The sequence below is a fragment of the Dendropsophus ebraccatus genome, chromosome 8, assembly GCF_027789765.1.
Source record: "Dendropsophus ebraccatus isolate aDenEbr1 chromosome 8, aDenEbr1.pat, whole genome shotgun sequence".
In the NCBI taxonomy this organism is placed as follows: Eukaryota; Metazoa; Chordata; class Amphibia; order Anura; family Hylidae; genus Dendropsophus; species Dendropsophus ebraccatus.
The window spans coordinates 59359015-59382293 of NC_091461.1; the positions used below are offsets into that span (position 1 = coordinate 59359015).

General features: G+C 42.7%; 1 long non-coding RNA gene across 1 annotated transcript; it reads right to left on the reverse strand.

Annotated features, from left to right (window-relative positions):
* Positions 1 to 758: 758 nt before the first annotated feature.
* LOC138799409 (uncharacterized) lies at positions 759 to 22965 on the reverse strand. The gene is made up of 3 exons (XR_011364257.1): positions 22827 to 22965; positions 22008 to 22058; positions 759 to 840 (listed from the first exon to the last, which is right to left on the reverse strand). It is a non-coding gene; the product is annotated as an uncharacterized lncRNA (long non-coding RNA).
* Positions 22966 to 23279: the final 314 nt, after the last annotated feature.

Here is a 23279-nt window from a genome sequence, read left to right on the forward strand (position 1 = left end):
AAAGTCGTATATGCGCAATCAAGGTACCGATAGAAAGTAAACATCATGGCGCAAAAAATGACACCTCACACAGCCCCATAGACCAAAGGATAAAAGCGTTTAAGCCTGGGAATGGAGCGATTTTAAGGAACATATATTTGTTAACAATGGTTTGAATTTTTTACAGGCCACCAGATACAATATAAGTTATACATGTTACATATCGTAACGACTTGAGGGACATGCATAACAAGTCAATTTTACCCCAGGGCAAATGGCGTAAAAACAAAATACCCCCAAATTAAACAAATGCATTTTTTTGTTCAATTTCACCACACATTGAATTTTTTCCTGGTTTCGCAGTGTACTTTATGCAAAAATTCAGCCTGTAATTGCAAAGTACAATTAGTGACGCAAAAAATAAGGGCTCATGTGGGTTTCTAGGTGGAAAAATGCAAGTGCTATGGCCTTTTAAACACAAGGAGGAAAAAACAAAAACCCAAAAACCAAAATTGGCTCCGTCCTTAAGGGGTTAAGGCTTTGTGTGAACATAGCCTAAATAAAACTAAGTGAATGGACAATTCCTGAAGATGATGTGTTCAAACGTAACTTATCCGTAGCGGATTTCATGCTGCTTGTTTGCAGCAAAATCTGCTGCTGGTCCCTTAATTGTCATTCTGAATAGCATTACATACTCGTAGCAGAATTTTTGCCCCACTGCGAGTATGTAACGCCAGCCACCTCAACCTGCGGTGGCCCGGTGCATACATTACCAGTCTATGCTCCGGCTTGCTTCGGGGGCTCATGGCATCCTGATGTCCCTCTCAGCCGATCAGTGGAGGATCAAATCTGCAGCAGATCCTGTACACGAGAATACACCCTAAAGATCAACTGGTTTCAGAAAGTTATGTAGATTTGTTATTTACTTCTATTTAAAAAAATAAATAAATCACAAGTCGTTCAGTACTTATCAGCTGCTGTATGTCCTGCAGGAAGTGGTGTATTCTTTCCTGTCTGACACAGTGCTCTCTGCTGCCATCTCTGCCTGTGACAGGAACTGTCCAGACTGCAGTCGTGTACCAAACCGGAGGTCCAGCTGTGCTGAAGAACTGGGGGAGTGCAGGTGCTGGCAGGCACTATAGAGAAGTCTAACTCCAAAGATGATGGGAGTTGTGGTATACAGAGTGTAGAATCTTTATTTGAACAAGACGTTTTGAGGTTCTCTCTCTAACACATACATAACACCGTATATAAAGAAAAAACTGCAGGAGATTCAATTTGAAAAGTGCCGGCGTTCCTGCCTAATACAATGTGTATCTTACAATACACAACATAATATGATATTGCCAGATGGGGCTTTTGTACTGATAGTACTAAGAAAAGAAAAATTCTGTGTTTATTGAGAAGTATATGTCTACAGGAGAGATTGAACCTACAACTGCATCAAAAATCCAGCTCTTACCAAGTTCTTTTAAAAAATATGAAGTGTCTATTGAAAGGAAAAGATAGGATTGAGGTTAAGGCATATTCATGATATCACATACCTATTTTTACACAAGAAACACTTTTATATACAGTAAAGTTTGTTCTTTTTTTAAGGTAATTTTATGTGTTTGAAATCATGTTTTTTTTATCAAGATACACATTGTATTAGGCATGAACACCACCTTTCTCTCTGAACCAATAGAAATCATTCCCGAGCACTTTTCAAATTGAATCTCCCACAGTTTTATCTTTATATATGATGTTATGTATGGACCTGATGAAGAGGGAGAACCTCGAAACATGTCGGCTGAACTCTGTATACCGCAACTCCCATCATCATTGGTGTTAGACTTCTCTGTTGTGCCTGTCAGCACCTGCATTCCCCCAATTCTTCAGGACAGCTGGACCCGGTTTGCTACACGATTGCAGTTTCTCCACCATGTTCCCTTACACCGTGGAAGAGCAGCAGATTAAAAGCCAATTGTGGTGCCGTGCTCGGAGCACAACTGCTAAAGGTGAGCGGCATTGCTACTACCATTAATCTCTTCTCAGCCTAGCAGTTTCACAAATTCAGCTGATTTGAAAGAAAATATTTTTCACCAGAGTTCCCCTTTAAAGAGAACCTATCCTGTTAAACTAACAGCCCCTATTGTAAAAGGGGCTGAAACACAAGTGACATCACCAAGATGGTGGCGCCCGACAGGACAGCTTCGGGACAAAGCATTAGGTAAAGTACTAGATACAGACTGCAAATGGAGTCTATATCTTTATAAACAGACTTAGGGACAAGAACAGGGACACTAGATTATACACAGTGATCTTGTGCTTGATAGCGCAAGATCACTGTGTTATGAAAGAGTGGCAGGCAAAAGCCCATGGGAGCCCTTCCTGCCGCTCTGCATGCCGTATTTCTTTGTGCTTACACAGTTTACCTTGCGAGATCAGAAATGTGATAATTTAATGGTTTAGGCAATTCCACATGTGGCGATAGCAAATATGTCTAGTTTTTATTTATTTATTTTTTTAATGTATAATATGGGAAAAGTTGGGTGATTTAAACTTTTATGGGATAAAAATTTTTTAATGAAAAAAAGTTTTCTTTTTCTTTTTACCTTTTAGTACCCCCAGGGGACAACTATGAGCAATGCACTGATTGCTCATGGGGATAAATGCAGTACATATATACTACACATCTGGTGTTCGATTACTAAAGCTGCTGAAGCCCATTGAGCCAGGACCAGCAGAATTACGTCGCTGATGCCCAGCCTGGTATGTATAACAGATCTGGTTCTCACGATCGCATTGTGAAAACCCAGTCTTTCAGGTTTCAGTTTGCCTGTGGTTTGGACAGCACGAAACTAGTGAGCGTGTCCCTTTAAAGGGAATCTGTCAGCTATAATTCACATCCCAAACTGACGATACTGTTAAATAGGTGTTAGGTCAAGGTGTTAGTCTTCTCCCCGTCTTCTTCTGATCAGCGGCTGCAGCAGGAACACTGTTTCAGCCGCTGATTGGCTGAGCATCATGAGCCCAGCCAATCAGCTGCTGCAGAAGTGTCCTGGCCTTTTTTGTGTGTTTTTTTTCTCTTTTGTTTTTCAGATATTGGTATCCTGTGGATACCAATATCAGATTCTGTGAACTACTTCAATGACCAGCATTGTTTTGTTTTTGTTTTTTGTTTTTTTTTATAAAATGGTCAACAAGGGGTGTGGGGTGTTCTTGTTTTTTTTTTTGTTTATTAAATCCTTTTCTCTATTGTGTTGTTTTATTTTTCTTTACTTTCAGACTTCGTAATGGAAGCTGTCTGATCCAGACAGAATCCATTACTAAATTGGGGTCTAGTGTTAGCCGGTATAAAATGGCTAACACTAAACCCCAACCCCCTCAATATTACCCCAGTACCCAATGCCACCAGGGGTACTGGGAAGAGGTTGGGTATCAGTAGTCCTGGAGCGTAAAATATGGCGCTCCTGGACTGGTCGGCAGGGCCGTATTTAGCTCTAGGCACCCATGGTCCGGTGCCTAGGGCAGCGGGGGGGGGGGGGGGGGGAGGGGGCGGCCGAAACCACACTCCCATTTCTTCTCCAGTAGTCTTGTGCGGTTACCAGGATTATTGGCCATACGCCTATTGGTTCCTGCATGAGGGTCTGGTTTCAACTGCATGTGGTGACGTACAGTAAATTTGAGAACACGGCCTAAGACTGATCAGATATCAATATGATGTTCAGAAACTAGAAAATTATTGGTGAGTGAAGATGGGGTAACTGCAGGTTTAGTGCCAAGGGCAGCAGCAGCTGGTAATACGGCCCTGCTCGGCGATAGCAGGCTAGTATTATTAGACTGGGGAGGGCCAAAAAATCGCCCTTCCCACCCTGGTACGACTAGGCTGGTTATAGAAATAGGGGGAACTCTACCCTGTGCATTTTTTTTTTAATAGGGTTCCACCAATTTCCATAACCAGCCAGGTTTAAAAACCAAACAGCAGCAGCCTAGTAGTACCAGTGTGGGAAGGGCCTTTTTTTTTTTTTTTTTTGGTCCTCCCCAGCCTAATAACACCAGCCTGCTACCGCTCAGTCAAGGCGCACCAAATTTGATGCTCTGGGACTACTGGTACCAGACTCTTCCCAGTACCCCTGGTGGCATTGGGTACTGGGGTAATATTGGGGGGGTAGTGTTAGCCATTTTATACTGGCTAAGACTAGGCGCTTACTTAGTAATGGATGCCATCTATAAGACAGCTTCCACTACTGAAAGTAAAGAAAAAGTCTGAAAGTAAAGAAAAATAAAACACAACACAGTAGAGAAAAGCATTTTATTTAAAAAAAGAACACCCCCCCCCACTCCCCTTGTTGGCATCCTCAATTAACCCCATGGGAGCCAGATTGCCTCCCTTCCTTGCTGAGTTGGGTACAGTACTGGGGAGGAGAAGATACGAGTGTGCCAGGCTCTGCCTCTTCAAAGATGCCGCCCCAGCATCAGCAGCTGTAGCGGGGATGCTGCTGCAGCTGCTGATTGGCTGAGCAGACGATACTCAGCCAATCCGCAGCTGAAGCAGTGCTCCATGATGCAGCCGCTGATCAGATGAAGACAGGGAGAAGATTCCCCCCCCCCCGTCTGGTCCACAGGGGGTTCATTTAGCCCCCTGTGGATTAGACTGTGCCGTTCTTCTCCTGCCCCCCAAATCCTTCCCCCTCGGCACTCAGCGCACACAAAACACTGTGTGCCATGTCTGCCAGCCGCTCAAGCAAGGAAGGGGCCACTTAACCCCTTCCTTTCTGGAGCAGGTGCATTCGGGTCAGCATTTTGACTTGAACATAGACTTAAGCATTAAAGTCCATGTTCGGGAAAAAACGTTGACCCGAAAAAAACGCCCCAAGCCCCAAAGAGACTTTCACACACAGGCAAAAATGTCCCAAAAAACATGCGTTGCATGCATTTTTGGTGGTGTTTTTTGGGGGCATAAAAAAACGCCACCAAAAACCTGTGTGTGAGGGCACCCTTAAACTTTAAAATGCCAGCTCTTAATATCTTGGTGCCAGATACCACAGGACACCTACAAAAGTCTTATGGAATCCATGCCTTAACAGGAAACACATTCGGAACCTACACATTGAGGCTACATTCACACTACGTATATTTCAGTCAGTATATGTATATTTCAGTCAGTATTGCAACCAGTATTGCATACTGTTATATGGCGGCCATCCACTCAATTTCACCATTGTGTGAACAGATCCTTTCTGTGTTTTTAATCCACTCCTGGTTTTGGTTGCAATACTGACTGAAATATACGTAGTGTGAACGCAGCCTAAAGGACAACTCCCATGAAATTATTATATTTTGCTTATTTAACACACATTACAAAGTTATATAACTTTCAGACCCCCGACCCCTGAAGACAGCGGTCGGAGGTGACGGAGACGCGGATGGCGGGCGATTCAAGTGGCGATCGTCACTGGCGGGATGGTGAGTATGGTGTGTGTGTGTGTCTCTGTGTTTTTTTTTTTTCAGGTCCCGTGGGAGTTGTCCTTTTATAAGCAGGTGATTTTAATGTTATGGCTACTTGATGTATATGGTTTTACACCTTATTTATAGTATAACTGAATGGGAATGGCTTGCAGATAATGCAACTTTAGGATTTTCTTGCATCATCTGCTGTGGTGGCAGTGACATTTTCTAGGCGTCTTCATAGTCTTGGCTACAAGTACAGGATGGGGAGGCCTGTGCTTTATTAGAGCACATAAGAATTTACCATGTTTAACTAGGAATAGCATCAGAGTGCCAACAATGAAGACAGCAGACTTCTACCTCTTCCTACACTAATAGATGATGGTGGGCAGATGTCTGCTTTTATAGAGAATATAACTAATTCATAAAAAATAAAAAATAAATTTAGGCTATAAATAGACAAAGTGACAGTACGGTAAACCCGAGACCCTTGTAAAATGCTTCGTCATGTGGTCCCAAGCTGCAGCTGTAAAGTCTATTAGTAATGGAAGGAAAATGTTATGACCGGCTCATAGTAAAATGCTACATTCCACACAGCGTGTGCTGGACAATCGCCACATACTTTACTGGAGCACGCACATATAGTATTTGCCAAGGGCTCTTTATGCTGAAGTGTGTTGCTTCCACCTGCTGGGCTTAAAGGGTAATGCAAATTATATTAAAGAAACATGTCAGTCCCCCACCTGCCCACCATATTACACTGACACCTGAGCACAGAGCAGCTGGTGCCCTTGTACTCACATACTCTGCTGGCTTCAGACAGAAATGCACAAATATAAGCACAAACTATTTATCTAGAGAGTATTAGATGCACAGTATAATATAGAGAATAAAAAAAAGTTTATCAAAATGTGTATTCGATCTTACGTTTTTCTGCGTGAAGGAAAAGTGTAACATAACAGAAAATAAAAATTGAAAAGCTGTAGTTGTATAAAATTTCTTTTTTGAACATTTTTTTTTCTGTAAAGTTATATAACCTTTTTGATGTTAAATAGTTACTTATTAAGGAAAATGTAGTTTTTTAAAACTTTTTTTTTTATTCCGTACACGGACTGGCACTAGCGGCTTTGTCGGAAACTGCTGGGTGGCAGAAACTTTGCTCCAGGCACGGTTACATATGACTAGTGCTGCTGCTTGCAATGTTAAAGGGGTTATCCAGCGCTACAAAAACATGGCCACTTTTTCCCCCTCACTTGTATCCAGTTCAGGTGCGGTTTGCAATTAAGCTCCATTTACTTCAATGGAACTAAGTTTAAAACCCCACCCAATCTGGAGACAAGAGAGGGGAAAAGTGGCCATGTTTTTGTAGAGCTGGATAACCCCTTTTAATGATATTGAGCCTCCTCTGATGTCTTTTTAATACATATTAGTGTAAGAATAGAAATTAGAGTTAGGGGAGCTGTGTGTATCGGTGGCGCTGCAGCACAGTGAAACAGAGAGAGCAGTAATTGACAGTTATCCCACTTGCTCTGCTTTGCTGTGTCACTGCTGCAGCGCTAGTGCAGAGGCTGCCTTCCCAAGTGTAGTGTCTACTCCAATGATAACATGCATTAGAATAGACATCATGCTGGGACCATGACTTGTGCAGCCCTGCAGTACCTCACAAAGCCATTGGTGGCAGAAGAGGGGCTGCCAGGCAATGTATAAATACAGAAAGAGAAAATAAATAAAGAGGTGAGGCCAGAGATTGGTTGTCCAAACCTGAACAGATGGGAACGTAAATTTGAGTACTATAATCATGGCATCTGTAGTAGTGATGATGCTGAAGCAGGAGTGGGTGGTAGAATGATTAGGGTTTTTAATGTTTTTTTTTATTTTGACCCTATTCCCTGCTGCTGCCTAGTTTCTAGCAAAGTTAAAAAAACAGTTCAATAATATGATGATTATGTTTAACTGAAAGCAGTCATAGGCAACATAAAAGTTAATGTGCTCTTACTACTTCCTGGTTGCTGCGGGATCATTTCCTGTCTGCTTTTCTGCTTATGGCATTGTTCAGCACAACTGTTCACACATAAATAAGTCATATATGTATATGCCCGGGAGATGGTGCTGTAGGGGCTGTGCGGCTTCTGGCATACAACAGATAGCACACTGCTCCTGGCTGCTGTCAGCTCTACTCACCTTTCCTTTAACAGTAGCCTAGTGTTTATGATACCAGCAATGAATGGGTTTGTACAATAAATTCCAAAAGTCTTCAGCCCCTTTCGTTTTTTCACTTTTTGTTATTTTAAAGCGACTCTGTACCCACAATCTGACACCCCCCCCAAACCACTTGTACCTGCGGATAGCTGCTTTTAATCCAAGATCTGTCATGCGCTCGGTTCAGCAGGTGATGCAGATATTGTCCTAAAAAACAACTTTTAAACTTGCAGCCCCCTGCCCAACGGCCATGGCTTAGAGTCTCTGTGCCCTAACTTTGCACCACCCCTCAGTCCCTCCTCCCCACCCTTTTCATCATTAGGAATGCCACTGGAACATTTTCTCCTGTCTGAACATTGCACAGGTGCCTTAACAATCCAGCCCATGTTCAGTATTTACACAGCTGAGGAATAGGAGACAATCTGCCTGGAGCATGCCTCACCCACAGGTCATGTTTTGAGGATTTTCTTAGTATTTCACAGGTGATATAATTATACTCAGTGCATCAGGTATTATCACAGGTGTGCTTTGTATGGGAAATCCTTAAAACATGACCTGTTGGTAGGGCCTGAGGACTGGAATTGAGAAGCACTGGACTAGAGGGAAGAGGTTGGGGGGCATTCAGTGCAAGCACTTGGGGTCGAAGCATGAGAGTGTATAAAACGTCTGTTTTATTACCTATATACCAATACTAATATAGTTTTAACTTGTTAACTATCAACTATATGTCAACTATCTAGCACAGTCAGTAGTATGGAAGGGGTAAAAATTTTGAAATACTGAGATGAGGCAGTGGTTTTGGAGAAGGATAAGTATGTTACACATCCATGTCTTTCCTCAGGAGGAATTTTATGCCTTTAAAACACTTTATACCATTGAATGCTCCAGAACTTTCTGGTAATAAAAGAATTGTGTCCTTCGGCCACATGAAATGGAGGAGCAGATTTATTATCTGGTTCCTGGCTGTCGGCCTCTCACCGGTGCAGAATTATGTATGCGCTAAATTCACTTATGTCTTAGTAAGATGTAAAGTGGGGAACCTGGCAGATATCAAACCTTTCTCCTTCTCAAATTATCACATATTAGGAAAACAAATGGGAAGGAACCTGCGAGCCGTTTTTTTTATCTTGAAAAGTAATGGTCCCTAACAGAGCTGAGGAGGATTCTGCAGACAAAACCAGTGATTCATTTAGCTGGGAAAGAAATCCACAGAATACAGGAAAAAGCCAGTGCTGGAATAATTCTTTTATAATAGAAAAATGAAGAGTCAAGGAGCAGGTTACAGAGAGGTGAGAGTGACTGTGAGAAGTGAACTCGCTAATACCTTTCATTTCAGTTTGAAATGCAGTAATATACTGTACATAAATTACACGTTCCAATGATTTTTTTGTGTGAGTAGAAGTTAAAGAAGCACGCCAACCAAAACTTCTATCATCTTTATCTGCCCATTACTATACTTGCACTGTGTGAATAGAAATGGTTTTGCTTTTTTTTTTTTGTGCCTTAATTACAGAAATATCTACTCCATTCTGGTCCCTGGCTGTATCACATGATCTGCAAAGAGACTTGCTGAATGTTACCCTACCTTGTATGCACGGAAATCACTTTCACATCTATACAAAGCTCAAAGTTTATGTCAGGGAGTCCCGGGGTCCCGGGAAGCTGGCAGTCCCTTCTCTCGGCCCGCAACCCCTGTCCCTACCTACTTGCCCCCCTAGGCTAACCCCTAGGGCAGCAACTGGGCGACAGTCCCTAGCCTAACTAGGGATACGGGGAGGTAGACAGAACACACAAACAAGTATATACAAACAGGTCAGGCAGTCCGAGTTGGCAACAGGAGGTAACATCAAAGTTAAAATCATCAAGCAATGGGTTAACAGAGTCCAGTCCAAGGTCGAGTACAGGAGGTAACAAAAGGATGAGACAAAGTCTAAGTCCGAGTCCAATTCTCAAATACAGGCAACACAAGAGACACGCTGGTGTAGCTGGAGACCAAACATACACTGGCAACTACAGGGTGTAAATCACCAGCTTAAATGCTCCCAGAGCTCCGGCCCCAGCCTCTGATAGGAGCAAGAAGTCTGACAGCAGCATGAGACACCAATAGCAGCCAGGGAGCCCTCCGCTGTACTCAGACAGGAGCAAGCCTCAGGAGAATGCAACACCTGAAGGCTTAACCCCACGAGCACCAGAGAGGAGTCAGGAGAAGCATGAAGCCGGGTGTCGGCTCCCTGTCAGCATAGTATGAAGTGTGTGAATCAGGTCAAAGGGATAGGGCGTCGGCTGGTTCTTCCATCCGAATTTACACACATGGAACGAACTCTAAAGGCCTTATTCCACGGAACGATTATCGCCGCTACGGATGATAATCGTCCCGTGGAATAGAGTGCAACGATCAGCCGACATCATTCATGTCGGCTGATCGTTGCAGTCGCTTGTTTTTAAACATGCTGAAAAACAAGCGACTGATATAGCAGCGATCTGCTGCTGTCGCTCCGTTGAATAGGAGCATCGGCAGCAGATGCTGCTATATCCTATGGGCTGCCCGGACGATCAGCGATCACCCGGGCAGCCCCCCCGCAGGTCCCTGCCGCCCCTCCCGCACTCACCCGCTCCCTGCTGCTACTGCGTTGAGTAGCGGCGGCAGCGAGAGGGGAACGAGGAGCAAACGAGCGCTGAGAGCGCACGTTTGCTCCTCTATGACGACCTGTGGAATAGGTCCATAACAGTTTATAGAAGGAGCCAAACCAACCTTCAGGATTTAAAGAGTGTTTGTGACCAAGAATGGGCCAAAATCACTCCTGAGTCATTCATGCTACTAGTTTCTTCATAATGGAGGCGTCTTCAAGGCGTCACCATCAACCAAGTACCAAGTATTAAATTCATTTTCATTCGGCGGATAATCGTTTCATTAATAGAAGACAACAATCAGTGCACATGAACAATGTCAGCTGATTGTTGTCTGTCGTTTGTCTTTCAACATGTTGAAAGACAAACGATTAAGATATCAACGATCTGCTGCTGTTGCTCCGTGGAATAGGAGCGGCGGCAGCAGACGGCTGCAATCCTCTATGGGCTGCCCGGACGATCTAGCGATTACCCGGGCAGCCCGCCCGCACGTCTCCATGGCCCCCACCCATCTCTCACCCGCTTGCTGTCAATGCATGTAATAGCACCTGCAGTTAGCGGGGAGCAAGGAGTAAGCGAGTGCTGACAGCACTCGTTTGCTCTTCAACATTGCCCTGTCTAATAGGGGCTTTAGTAAGCATGTTCCATACTATGTTCCTGTGCCATAGTTTAAAGTGAATGTGCCATCAAGTTTTTTCATATGTGAAGCGTCTCTATTAATTCTATTGCAGCCGCGTCACAGAGGGGAGGGGTTTCATCACACTGGGGGCGGGCAGGCTTCATGTAATGTTTCTGATGGTACATTTGATAAGGGAATGTATAACCTATTTTATTTCCTAATTAGTCAGATACTAAAACTTGTAGTTTTATTCTGTTTCTATTATCTGACTGTAATTTTTTTTTTTACACTTTTTTATTTTATTTTTATTTAAATTTTTGTCCATTGTTATAGGGTCTTCCATCTTGCCTGGGCTGTTTTTTTTAACAGCATTTAGTTACGTACTTTACAGCCAGACAGGGTCTGTCCCCTTGAGATGAATGTAAAACATTACTGAGCAAACTTAAATTAATGATATCTACTGGTGTCACATGTCGCTGCAATGTTGTACAGATCACATTACAGCAGCCTCCTCTTATCACCACAGACACAACAGGAAGTCTCAGTTTAGTTTTAGCCCTAGTGGTGAGGATGAAAACTGCAGGATTTCAGGTTTATTTTATTATATAGATAGAAAATGGAAAATAAAAAACTTATTTACCAAAACTTCTTTAAAAATATCTTTAACATAAAAATTTCATTTAAACAATAGGTCATTTTCTGATGACACAATGACACATTCCCTTCAAAGAGTACCTGTAATGAAAAATAACTTTTCACATGTCATCAAACACTGGTAAAAAGACAAATTTGGCCTGCTCTCCTACAACACCATTTACACTAGGCAGAAGCATGTTGGTATGGCTAAAATTAAAGACACACAAAAACACAAAAAATGCAACAGCTCACCGCAATGGCACTAAAACTAAAGCAAACAAATGGCTTCCTTTATTACTCCAAACACTCTCCACACAGTGCACTATATGCTTTGTGGCCTGATTGGCACTCCAATAATGTCTCTCAGGGTAGCACACCTTCCACGTAAGAAGAGAAAACTTCTGTAATAAACTTCTGACTGATATTCTTCCTGAAACTCCCTATAGACTGCAGTGCAGAGAGTTAAGCAGCTTGAAGTTTATTTCATCAGGCAGAAAGGACATAGAGCTGATAGGAATAGTTATACTAGTGCAGGAAATGTGGGGCAGTGTGTGCTTACTGTTTACTGCAGTGTGAAATAACTGCATTGCCTATGGTCAGGAAAACCCATTGTCAGCCATTATTTCCTTATACAGATATAACTAAAAGAGCTAAACAGAATTTCACAGAATGGGTCAACCCAATATTTTCTTATATTTATTTTTCCTCGTAATTCAAATTTATTCAACATCCTGTGTTTTTTTTTTATAGAAAAACGAGCCAGCCTCTCTTTGTCTATCCTGCTTCTGTATCCTGTAGTTTTATCAGGATAACCTCTCTGAGCATGTTAAGTCCTACCGTGAACCTGTCTGCTATATAAGCAGAAATCATTTTAGAGCCTCCTTCTGTGTTCCCTTGGCACACAACACAAACCTGTGATGCTCTAGATCTGCTGAGGTTTCCCTCATATGTGGGGTTCTGTCTGCCATTGGTTGGCAATCACAGATCTTTGGATTACCAAGTGCTTTCAGCATGGCAGAACATTCCTCAGACAACCACTGCCAGCATGCCAAGCTGTGTATGTGCGTGTATTAATGTGGAGCGTCATACGTGATATTGAATAAACTGAGATGTTCTTAATAATTATGTTCCATATTATTGAAATGTCTATGGATCATGTGATTTCCATAATTCCATGATTTGTCGATTTCTTGGTGTTTAAGGAGTTAATATCTGATTACTATGTGTCTGTTGTTCCCTACATTCAATCCATCCTGTTGCTTTCACCTAAGAACATCTCACACATCTGTTATTACCTCACTATTAGTAACGCTGCGCTTATTCCCACATTTTCCTCTCTCTGTCACTCTGGAAGTGACCTTTGAGGACCATAACCTTTACATCTGTTATTCTATGGTCCAGTCCTGAGAAATGTTGGCCTACAGTGGTGTTGAGACTTCTTTTTATTGTATGTCTATGTAAGTTCATTCTATTTTGTAATTTCTGTTTTGTTTCCCCAATGTAAATCCCTGTGGGGCATCGTGTATACTTTATCATGTAGAACACATTGGAGGATGTACATGAAAAAGCATTGGTGATTGTATAGTCCCGCTGTGTATTGGGACTTACATTGGGGAAACAAAACAAATTACAAACTAGAATGAACTTACATAGACATACAATAAAAAGAAGTCTCAACACCCCTGTAATCCAACATTTCTCAGGACTGGACCATAGAATAACAGATGTAAAGGTTATGGTCCTCAAAGGTCACTTCCAGAGTGACAGAGAGAGGAAAGTGTGGGAATCCAAATTGATAAAAACATTCCAGTCATTAACACATGGAATAAACCTGGCACCTGGATTTATGACCCACTACATGGACACACTCCACAAATAAGATTGAACTGACCAAGAATCTTGGACTTCCAAATAAGCTTTAATTTACAAGTCCTTTTTATTGCCCTGGCTTATCTATGTGATGTATTTACCCCCCTCATCCTCCACCCCCTTATTCACAGATGTCTCTCTTTTCTTGCTTGTAACATCCCTAAAATGTTGTGCTGTTTCTGTAAGTTATTCATTTGTGAACTTGTCTGACGAAGGGATCTTATGAATCCCGAAAGCTCGCAACTCTAACAATTTTTTGTTGGCCAATAAAGGTATCACTCCTAAAATACTTCTTTTAAACTGATAACTTTAGGGAAACAACACAACACTGCCCTCTAGTGAGGAATAGTGAGAATACATCAATTACCTATTTTTCCTCTTTCTTTCCCATTTTACTTCCTTGTCTCTCTTACTTTTGATCATGTAAAACATATATATAAATAATAGAAAATATTTTCTATTTCCTTTACACACAAATACAATAAAAAATACATTCCCTGTCTGCCATCACCACTTTTATTTAACGTAACTGCACTGATCACTAAATACGAGCATCAGTTTGGGGAGACTTCCTTATGGTTTATGTATTTTATTTCTCTAGCTGTGGTATGTTTTACCATGGTTTATCAGCATTTTTAATCTTAGTTATAGGTTTCATGCATATTTAGATATAGTAATCTGCAATCCTCAATACATGCACTGTAATATAGCCCATAGCACTGTAAGTAATCATTATAAGTGTTACTCATATGCCCCGAAAATAAACTTTGTTAAAGTCTTGCATCGTATGTAAATTATACTCATCTAGGTATGTGCACGGTCCTTAGCCCTTATCAGTGCTCATGGACCATCTGTGATGCTGAGGTCTCCTCCTGACGTGATTACACAGGATTTATCGTGGTAGCCATAACTTCTAAAATATACATACGACCCAAGACTTTTACAAAGTTTACTTTTGGGGAATATGAGTAAAGCTCATAATGATTACTTACATGTTGTGAAACAGTGCTGCAGGCTATATTACAGTGTATGTATAGCTTCAGACACGATTTGGCAGTGATTGGCTCCCGTTTAAGTCTTGAGTGTAATAAACAATGGTTGTGGACCCACTCTGTTACCCACACGGTTTGGCTTTGGACCACTGAGGGTGTTGTCCAGGTAGCCCACCTGGATGTCACCATTTAACCCCTATACAGGGATCTACATCTGGAAGTAAGCGCAAGCGCATCCTACAGGCAGAGACAGGAGTTGCAGGCACAGGAACGATAGTATGGCAGCAAAAAGGAACTCAGATCAGGTGGTATGCATAAAAGGAAACCCAGCAACTATTTAGAATGTTTTTTTCTTTTCTTCCTCTGATGTATTTAAAGGGGAACTATCAGCAGGTTAGACAAATCTAACGTGCTGATAGCTCCTGATAGCACCCGCCCCTGATAGTGCAAGCCCTGTGCTGTTAGTCGGAGTAATCTTTGCTCCGGTGCACTGTTAGGAGCACTGCCAAATCATCATCCCTCCTTCTATTGATAATTAATGGGGCGGGCGTGCTCCTAACAGTGCACCTGAGCGAAGATTGCTCTGACTAATGCTGGGTTTACACGTAGCGATAATTCGCCCGATTGTACGATGAACGATTTTGAAGTAACTTTTTTTTTTATAATCAGCGTTTAGACGGAATGATATATCGTACGGAAAAATCATTTTGCGATCGCTTAAGCCTATCTCGCACATAGGTTAAATCGGTGAACGACTGTTTACAAGGACCGAATTTTTTTGCGAACGACGATTTAAGAACATGTTGTAAGATCAAAATGAATGATTACTCGCTCGTCATTTGATCTTCGCTGCGTTTACACGTATGATTATCATTCGAATTTGATCGTTATCGTGAAAATTCGAACGGTAATCGTTCCGTGTAAACACAGCATAAGGGTGAGTTCAGACTACAGAATTCTTGCGGATAAATTCTGCGGCATTCCGTCGCCTGTACGCGCTCACGGCCACGTGCCTTTTGGCCGGCTCCATAGACACCATTCTATGGGCCGGCTGATTCCGCATTCGGACGAAAGAATTGTACGGCCGTGAGCGCGTACAGGTGACGGAATTCTGCGGAATTTATCCGCGAGAATTCTGTAGTCTAAACCCACCCTAACAGAGCGGGACCCGTGCTGTGGAGAAAGGTAACACACATACCTTCCTCCTCAGTATCCCAGGCGCTATAAGGGTATGTTCACACTGAGAAAATGCTCTTCGCTGCGGAATCCCGTCTGCTTCAGTATGACACTGTTTCTTTATTGGAGGGCAGAATATTTGTTCTATCCTCTATTAGTGCTTTTCTGAGGTATCTTCCACACACTGAGCCCCTACATAACTATGTATCCACTATCTCCCACAAAGCCTCCAGTGTACAATACATCTAGGATCCTCTTAACTACAACAGCTGGCTACAACTTCCAGCATTTACTGACAGTCTGCAACCCGGTCATTACATACTATAAAGCATATGAGAGAGCACTAGGTTTGAAGGGTTACTCAGGGGCTTGAGACATCTCATCCGGAGGCGAGCCGGGGCCATCTTGGTGTGATGCCATGAACGAGGATGGCTCTGATGCGGAGTTGGGGGTGCTGATGGGACTCGCGAGTATTAGGGCTGGCCTTAACAGCCACAGCCAATCACAAGGGCTGTCAGTGGTTGGGAAAGCTCACCCCAATACCTAATTCTGTAGCGTGTGATATGGGAAGGGAAGGGTAATAATAGGTAAGGGGCAGAGTGGTCCTTGAAGGAGGGGCTGCTAGCTTGCTTCATGGGCCAGTGCTATTTGTTTGCCCCCAGGCAGACAACCACCCCAGTCACTGACTGGAGACAAAAATTGTACAAAAAACAAGGCACAAGCGCCTAGAGTGATACCACAAGGAGAAGGGTAGGAGTGGAAAGGGGAAAAGCTGCTCACCTAAATGCCTCTTGGGCTTTATTGGTATCAATATGGGGGTCCCACAGGTCCACATGTCCGGTCAGTCTTGGTGGGAAATAGAATTGGAATTTCAGGAGAGCAAATAAAATAGATTGTCACCCTGACTGTACAAAAAACAGTCGCATCGGATGCATGAGGAGAGGTGACTTCAGTTCTATATTATTTTTCTGCCCCCACAAGCCTGCCTGCAGTTTTTTGTACTCATGTGGAACTTCTCTTTTAAACACGTTTAACATAAAGCAGACAGCAAGCGGGAATCTGTGCTTTTCAATGCCAGGTATAAGTTTTATTCCCAGTCCAGCCACTGGATGCGGACTCTCCAAGCACCCCTCCTAGCCCAGACCTGCCCCAGCCCCTTAATACGAACCCGCCTGGTGCCCCTCCCATAGTTCTTTTAGCTAAATTAATTCAGTCAGCAGAAAGAACTAGCACATTGATTGTCTTCTGACGACAGCGGGTGATGTTGCAGAACTACACTTTTCTATATCAAAAGAGATTTTGTGGTAGTATACAGATTCAGGATGCCAGCCCATTCTTCAGGGTGCCTTGCTTAGGCTGGCCTCTCCCCATTGACCTGTCTGGCACGGGTGACCCCACCAGCTTAGCTCATTGGATCACCAAGGCACGCAAGCTCCCTCACCACGTCAAGGTGAAGGCACCAAGAGGGAGCCCCTACACCCTAACCTGATAACCCATCCCAACCCTTAATTTAACTTTCATTCACTAAAACCCACCAAGCATTCCTTAAAAGTATGAGCTCTGCTCCTTTCCCAGGTCCACCCCAGCCCCCCAATGTGGACCCTTCTAGCACCCTTCCCAGTCCAAACTGCCTCTATTATTGACAAAAAGTTAAAAACATTGTTGAAAACACCTAAACTTACAGGAACATATGCACTCCGGGTCTAGGTTCAGGGAAATCACCATCCCTCTAGGCCTTCTATTAGTGGAGTCCAAATGGCCTCAGCATCACAGGGGAGCCCATTCTAATGAAGACAATGTCCTCCACCCATTACCTAAACATTAGGGGGCCAATCAAAGGAAAGGGGCAGTCGAGCGGAAGCTTCAGATGGTGGTCTTCATCCTGTATATCCTTTTCTTTTTTCATATATATATATTTTTTTTTACTTATAAATCCATAGTAGGCTCAATTACTGAGCCTCTATGCATAAAAATTGTGACTTTCCAATTACAACTTCCCATATATGTTAACAGTAGTAGACTGTTAGGCTGGAATTTGTAGTTTTCTGTAAGTTTTTAGCTCTTAGAATATTTTGAGCATAAGTATACAACCCCTTTGATAAACAACTGATGTTCTATTACTTGAGAAACTATAACACCTGGGGTATCCTAACAGCTGCAAACTTTCAGTACATACTGGGAGCTGCAGTTGTAAACACTACAACATCATACAAACTAACAACAACTATTAACTGTGAAGACCTTTACTTAAAAATTAACCTTTATTTATATCAAATATAAAAGTGTTGACAAATGCGATGTGTAATTAAAACTTGGGATGTATATATGAGTATTTATGCTTTTTCTAGTACAGTTATTCACATTGGCAGTATTTAATTGAATTTTACAATGTGATACAGTATCAGAGTGCAAACCAATAGCCAAGGTCTATACCACCCAGGGTCTAGTATGCAAAATCCAATGCTGGGCTATAATGCCCCTGCTATAGTATCAGTCCAATGCTGGGCTATAATGCCCCTGCTATAGTATCAGTCCAATGCTGGGCTATAATGCCCCTGCTATAGTATCCGTCCGCAAGGAGATCTCTGGAATTAGACGATTACAAAGTTTTGTGGCCAATATGATTGCAACAAACATCTGATATCCAACTGGTTAACAGCAATACCTGCCAATGTGCCTCGGCAGCCTTGCGGCTCAGCCGCTTTTTTGGATATTTTTTTAATATATACTCTATGATATTGTGTCTACTCTAATACATCCCAGCTAAAAACAATGGACAAACACCCTCCACCACCCGACGTTTCACCACACAAATAGTGGCTTTCTCAAGGGACAAGGCTATAGTGACCACGCCGCGTTTAGCAGCGTTATTTAAGGGGTACGCTCATCCAGAGCGTATGTTCCCGGTAACTCCCATTTGCTGTGTCAACCAATGATCGACCCTATACAGTTGATTGACACAATTCCTGTCCAATAGATCTTTCTTATGGTGCGTTTACACAGAGAGATTTATCTGACAGATTTTGGAGGCCAAAGCCAGGAATAGATTTGAGAAGAGAAGAAATCCCAGTCTTTTCTTTATGATCTGTTCTCTGTTTATAGTCTGTTCCTGGTTTTGGCTTCAAAAATCTGTCAGATAAATCGCTCTGTGTAAACGCACCCTTATTATTTGCAAGGTAATCTTGCCCTGATGATGTCAAACTCTCGCGAGATTATCATGACTCTCGCACATATCGGTCACAGATATCCATATCTGGATATCTGTGACCGATATGCGCGAGAGTCATGATAATCTTGCGAGAGTGTGACATCAGGGTAAGATTACCTTGCAAATAATAAGAAAGCCACTATTTGTGTGGTGAAACGTCGGGTGGTGGAGGGTGTTTGTCCATTATTTTTAGCTGGGATGTATTAGAGTAGACACAATATCATAGAGTATATATTAAAAAAATATCCAAAAAAGCGGCTGAGCCGCAAGGCTGCCGAGTCACATTGGCAGCTATTGCTGTTAACCAGTTGGATATCAGATGTTTGTTGCAATCATATTGGCCACAAAACTTTGTAATCGTCTAATTCCAGAGATCTCCTTGCGGACTGATACTATAGCAGGGGCATTATAGCCCAGCATTGGATTTCGCATACTAGACCCTGGGTGGTATAGACCTTGGCTATTGGTTTGCACTCTGATACTGTATCACATTGTAAAATTCAATTAAATACTGCCAATGTGAACAACTGTACTAAAAGCATAAGTACTCATATATACATCCCAAGTTTTAATTACACATCGCACTTGTCAACACTTTTATATTTGATATAAATAAAGTTTAATTTTTAAGTAAAGGTCTTCACAGTTAATAGTTGTTAGTTTATATTTAAGTTTATTGCGTGAGGACTGGGGCGCATCTAGTGTTTATTAACACTACGACATCAAGCATGGCCTAAAGGTCTAACGCAGACCCTTCCAGCGCCCTTCCCATCCCCCTAGCGCAAACCCACCGGTACCCAAATTCCTAATGTGGAACCATCTGGCACCCTTCCCAGTCTTGGGTAGCCCCAGCCCCCCAGTTTGCATAAAAATCCTTTTGAGATAGATGCTATCCCACCCATAATACTGTACAATATATAAGGTCAGCAAATGGTTACTTATTTAATCATTTATTGGTGCAATAATGTTGAGTTGAGGCCGCTGGGGCTTGCAGTGTTTTCTATGTGTATATTCTATGTGAAAAAAATAATAACAAGTAATTTAAAGGGAACCTGTCACCCCCCGTGCCGGGGTGACAGGCTCCCGACCCCCCGTTAGAGCCCCCTATACTCACCTAATCCCGCCGGGTCCCGCTTCTGGAGGTGGTCGGGTGATGAAGATCTCAGCCGCTGCAGCCCGGCGCGCGCGCTGAGAGATGAGTCCAACGCTCATAGAGAATGACGGAGTGCTGGACTCTCCTGTCATTCTCTATGGGTGTTGGACTCATCTCTCAGCGCGCGCGCCGGGCTGCAGCGGCTGAGATCTTCATCACCCGACCACCTCCAGAAGTGGGACCCTGCGGGATTAGGTGAGTATAGGGGGCTCTAACGGGGGGTCGGGAGCCTGTCACCCCGACACGGGGGGTGACAGGTTCCCTTTATAGATTTCCCTGCCAAGTGGCACGCTACATTAAGATATGAACATTCTGCAAATTACGGCTAACAACATTGTTTAAACATCTAACACCTAGACTTATTGGAATAAGTTGTCTTCATCCTGTATTTTTATTTGAAATGCCTACTATGTTATCTCTGTATGGAATAGCATATTTATTTTTGACAATAAGTTAACAACAATGTTGAAACATGTAACACCTTTCAGGATCTACAGACATAAACCCACTGTGTCACATGCCTGTCTACCCCTAAGGGCATTGTCTAAGCGTATCCTCCGTTCCGTTCTGGAATATCAGACAGTAGAAGCACCACAGTGGGAAAACAGGAACCAGGACAAAGAGTATGGGAACACAAGACAGGGCATGAACAGATGCAGCAATACGGGAATGCTTTGCTGTGCAAAACACAGGAAAACTTTTGCAGAACTAAAAGTACCGCAACCCTCCGCTCAGGCATAGGAAAGTGCGCAGCAACCTTCCTTAAATAGTCTGAGGCCACAGGAAGAGGTGGGGAGAAATAATCTACTGCGCCTTTAAATCCAGAGTGGGTGCCCCCACCCATGGCTGAATTTGGTAATGCAGGGGAAAACAGCACAAGCCTAAGCATGGCAGCAGTCAACAGAAGCAGAGCCCATCTTCATTTTAGAGGAACCTGGGCCTCAGTGGTGAGGTGGATGGTGGTGGGAAGTAGAGACACCGCAATAGGGAAAGCATAGCGACCTTGGTGGCCATTACAACACCAAAACTTATCGGAATATACAGTTTGCCCATTGGATGCTAAGGCACAGAGTCCACTCCGGGTCTAGGTTAAGGGAAATCACCATCCCTCTAGGCCTTCTAGTAGTGGAGTCCAAACTGCCTCAGCATCACAGGGGAGCCCATTTTAATGAAGACAATGTCCTCCACCCATTTCCACAACATTGAGGGGCCACTCAAAGGAAAGGGGAAGTTGAGCCGAAGCAGCAGACAGTTGTCTCCATCCTGTATATTTATCTCAAATGCTTACTATAATGTATTTGTATAAAATGGCACCTTTATTTTGGACAATAAGTTAATAACATTGTTGAAACATCTAATACCAAAACTTATCAGAATATATACAGTTTGCCCATGGGATGCTATAGCACAGAGTCCACTCCGGGTCTAGGTTCAGGGAAATCACCATCCCTCTAGGCCTTCTACTAGTGGAGTCCAAACTGCCTCAGCATCACAGGGGTGCCCATTCTGATGGAGACAATGTCCTCCACCTGTTTCCGGAACATTGAGGGGCCACTCAAAGTAAAGGGGCAGTCGAGCCGAAGCTGCAGACGGTTGTCTCCATCCTGTATATTTATCTCAAATGCTTACTATAATGTATTTGTATAGAATGGCGCACTTATTTTGAACAATAGGTTAATAACATTGTTGAGTCCACTCCGGGTATAGGTTAAATCACCATCCCTCTATGCCTTCAAGTAGTGGAGTCTAAACTGCCTTAGCATCACAGGGCCGAAGCTGCAGACAGTTGTCTCCCTCCTGTGTTTCTTTTTCTTTTTCAATATTTTTATTTTTACTTATACATCCATAGAAGGTTCAATTACTGAGCCCCTATGCATAGAAATTGTGACTTTCCAACTCCAACATTCCGCATGTGCTAAATAAATAAAACATATAAAGTCAATTTACATTCTTTATTAGTTGTATATTTCATATGATATCTATCATTGTGCTGCCCTATGTTTACTTATTATAGGTGTTCTGCTTTTTATGTGTTTGGAAACTACAACTTTCTTCGCATACAAATGTATATACAGTCACATGATCATATATATAATTATAAAAGCTACAACTCACGGCCACCATTGCTGATGCTGACATCCCGGATTCATCATGGCTCTCTTCTTCCTGTGGATGTCCAATGCAGAAAAGACTGATTATAACAGGGGAGAGATTTATAAACCTGTCCTTGTTTCCCATAGTTCCCCATCACTCTCCAGCTTTCCTTATTGGAGAGCTCAGTACAAGTGGTGGGATTGGTTGCTATTGGTAACAAGGAGGGTTTGTACTTTTACCTACAGCACAATAAATAAATTGGGTGATAAAAACGCTGTTCATTGCCCATAGCAACCAATCACTACGCAGCTTTCTTTTTGTATTTTGCTCAAGGAGAGTTTTGCTTGTAGGAGACATATAGGGGGAGATTTATCAAACATGTAAAGTGAAAAAGTGTAAAGTGAAACTGGCTCAGTTGCCCCTAGCAACCAATCAGTGTCCACCTTTCATTCCTCACAGACTCTTTGAAAAATGAAAGGTGGAATCTGATTGGTTGCTAGGGGCAACTGAGCCAGTTTCACTTAACACCATGTTTGATAAATCTCCCCTATTGTGCTGTGATGTGGAGGAGTATAGTGATGGATGGAGGATGTGTGGATCTCTATATAAACCAATGTATAAACTAAATAAATGGCGTCCGTATAACACTACAGGTTACTGTCTGCTGTGTCTTGGAGATGACAGTTCTTTCTTACAGATCTCCATGGCCGCCATCACTAATGTCATCTATGTCCTGTATGTACAGTCAGCTAGTTACATGGCTCCTAACATGACCAGTCTCCCCCATGATCAGTGTCCCTCTCTGCTGTCCTGTGTGCGGTGTGTACCAGTAACACTTACCAGTAGATGTTGTGGGATGATATACCGGGGAGCTGTGCCGTCCATCAGGCGTCTGTGACAGGAAAAATGGGCAGAAAATTTCCCCTCAGACACCACACGATGCCCCCAAACTTGTTTACAGCTCCAAAGACTGTGGCAGTTGGTCGCCAACCTCACCAGCCAATTCAAATCATAACATTGCGTTATTGGACAATGACTTATTTTTTTTCCCTATACCCTGACCGAGGATAGGCCAGTGCCATATTGTATATCATAGTGAGCGGAATTGTCCGATCGATTAAAATATAACATTATTGTTCCCGCACGTTAAACAGCGTAAACGAGAAGAAAAAAAAACACCAAGATTGCTGATTTTTAAAAATGATATATCAGAAGAAAATTAAGAAAAAGCTATCAAAATTTTTCTGTTACACCAATATGATATTAATAAAAACTAGAGATCATGGCGCAAAA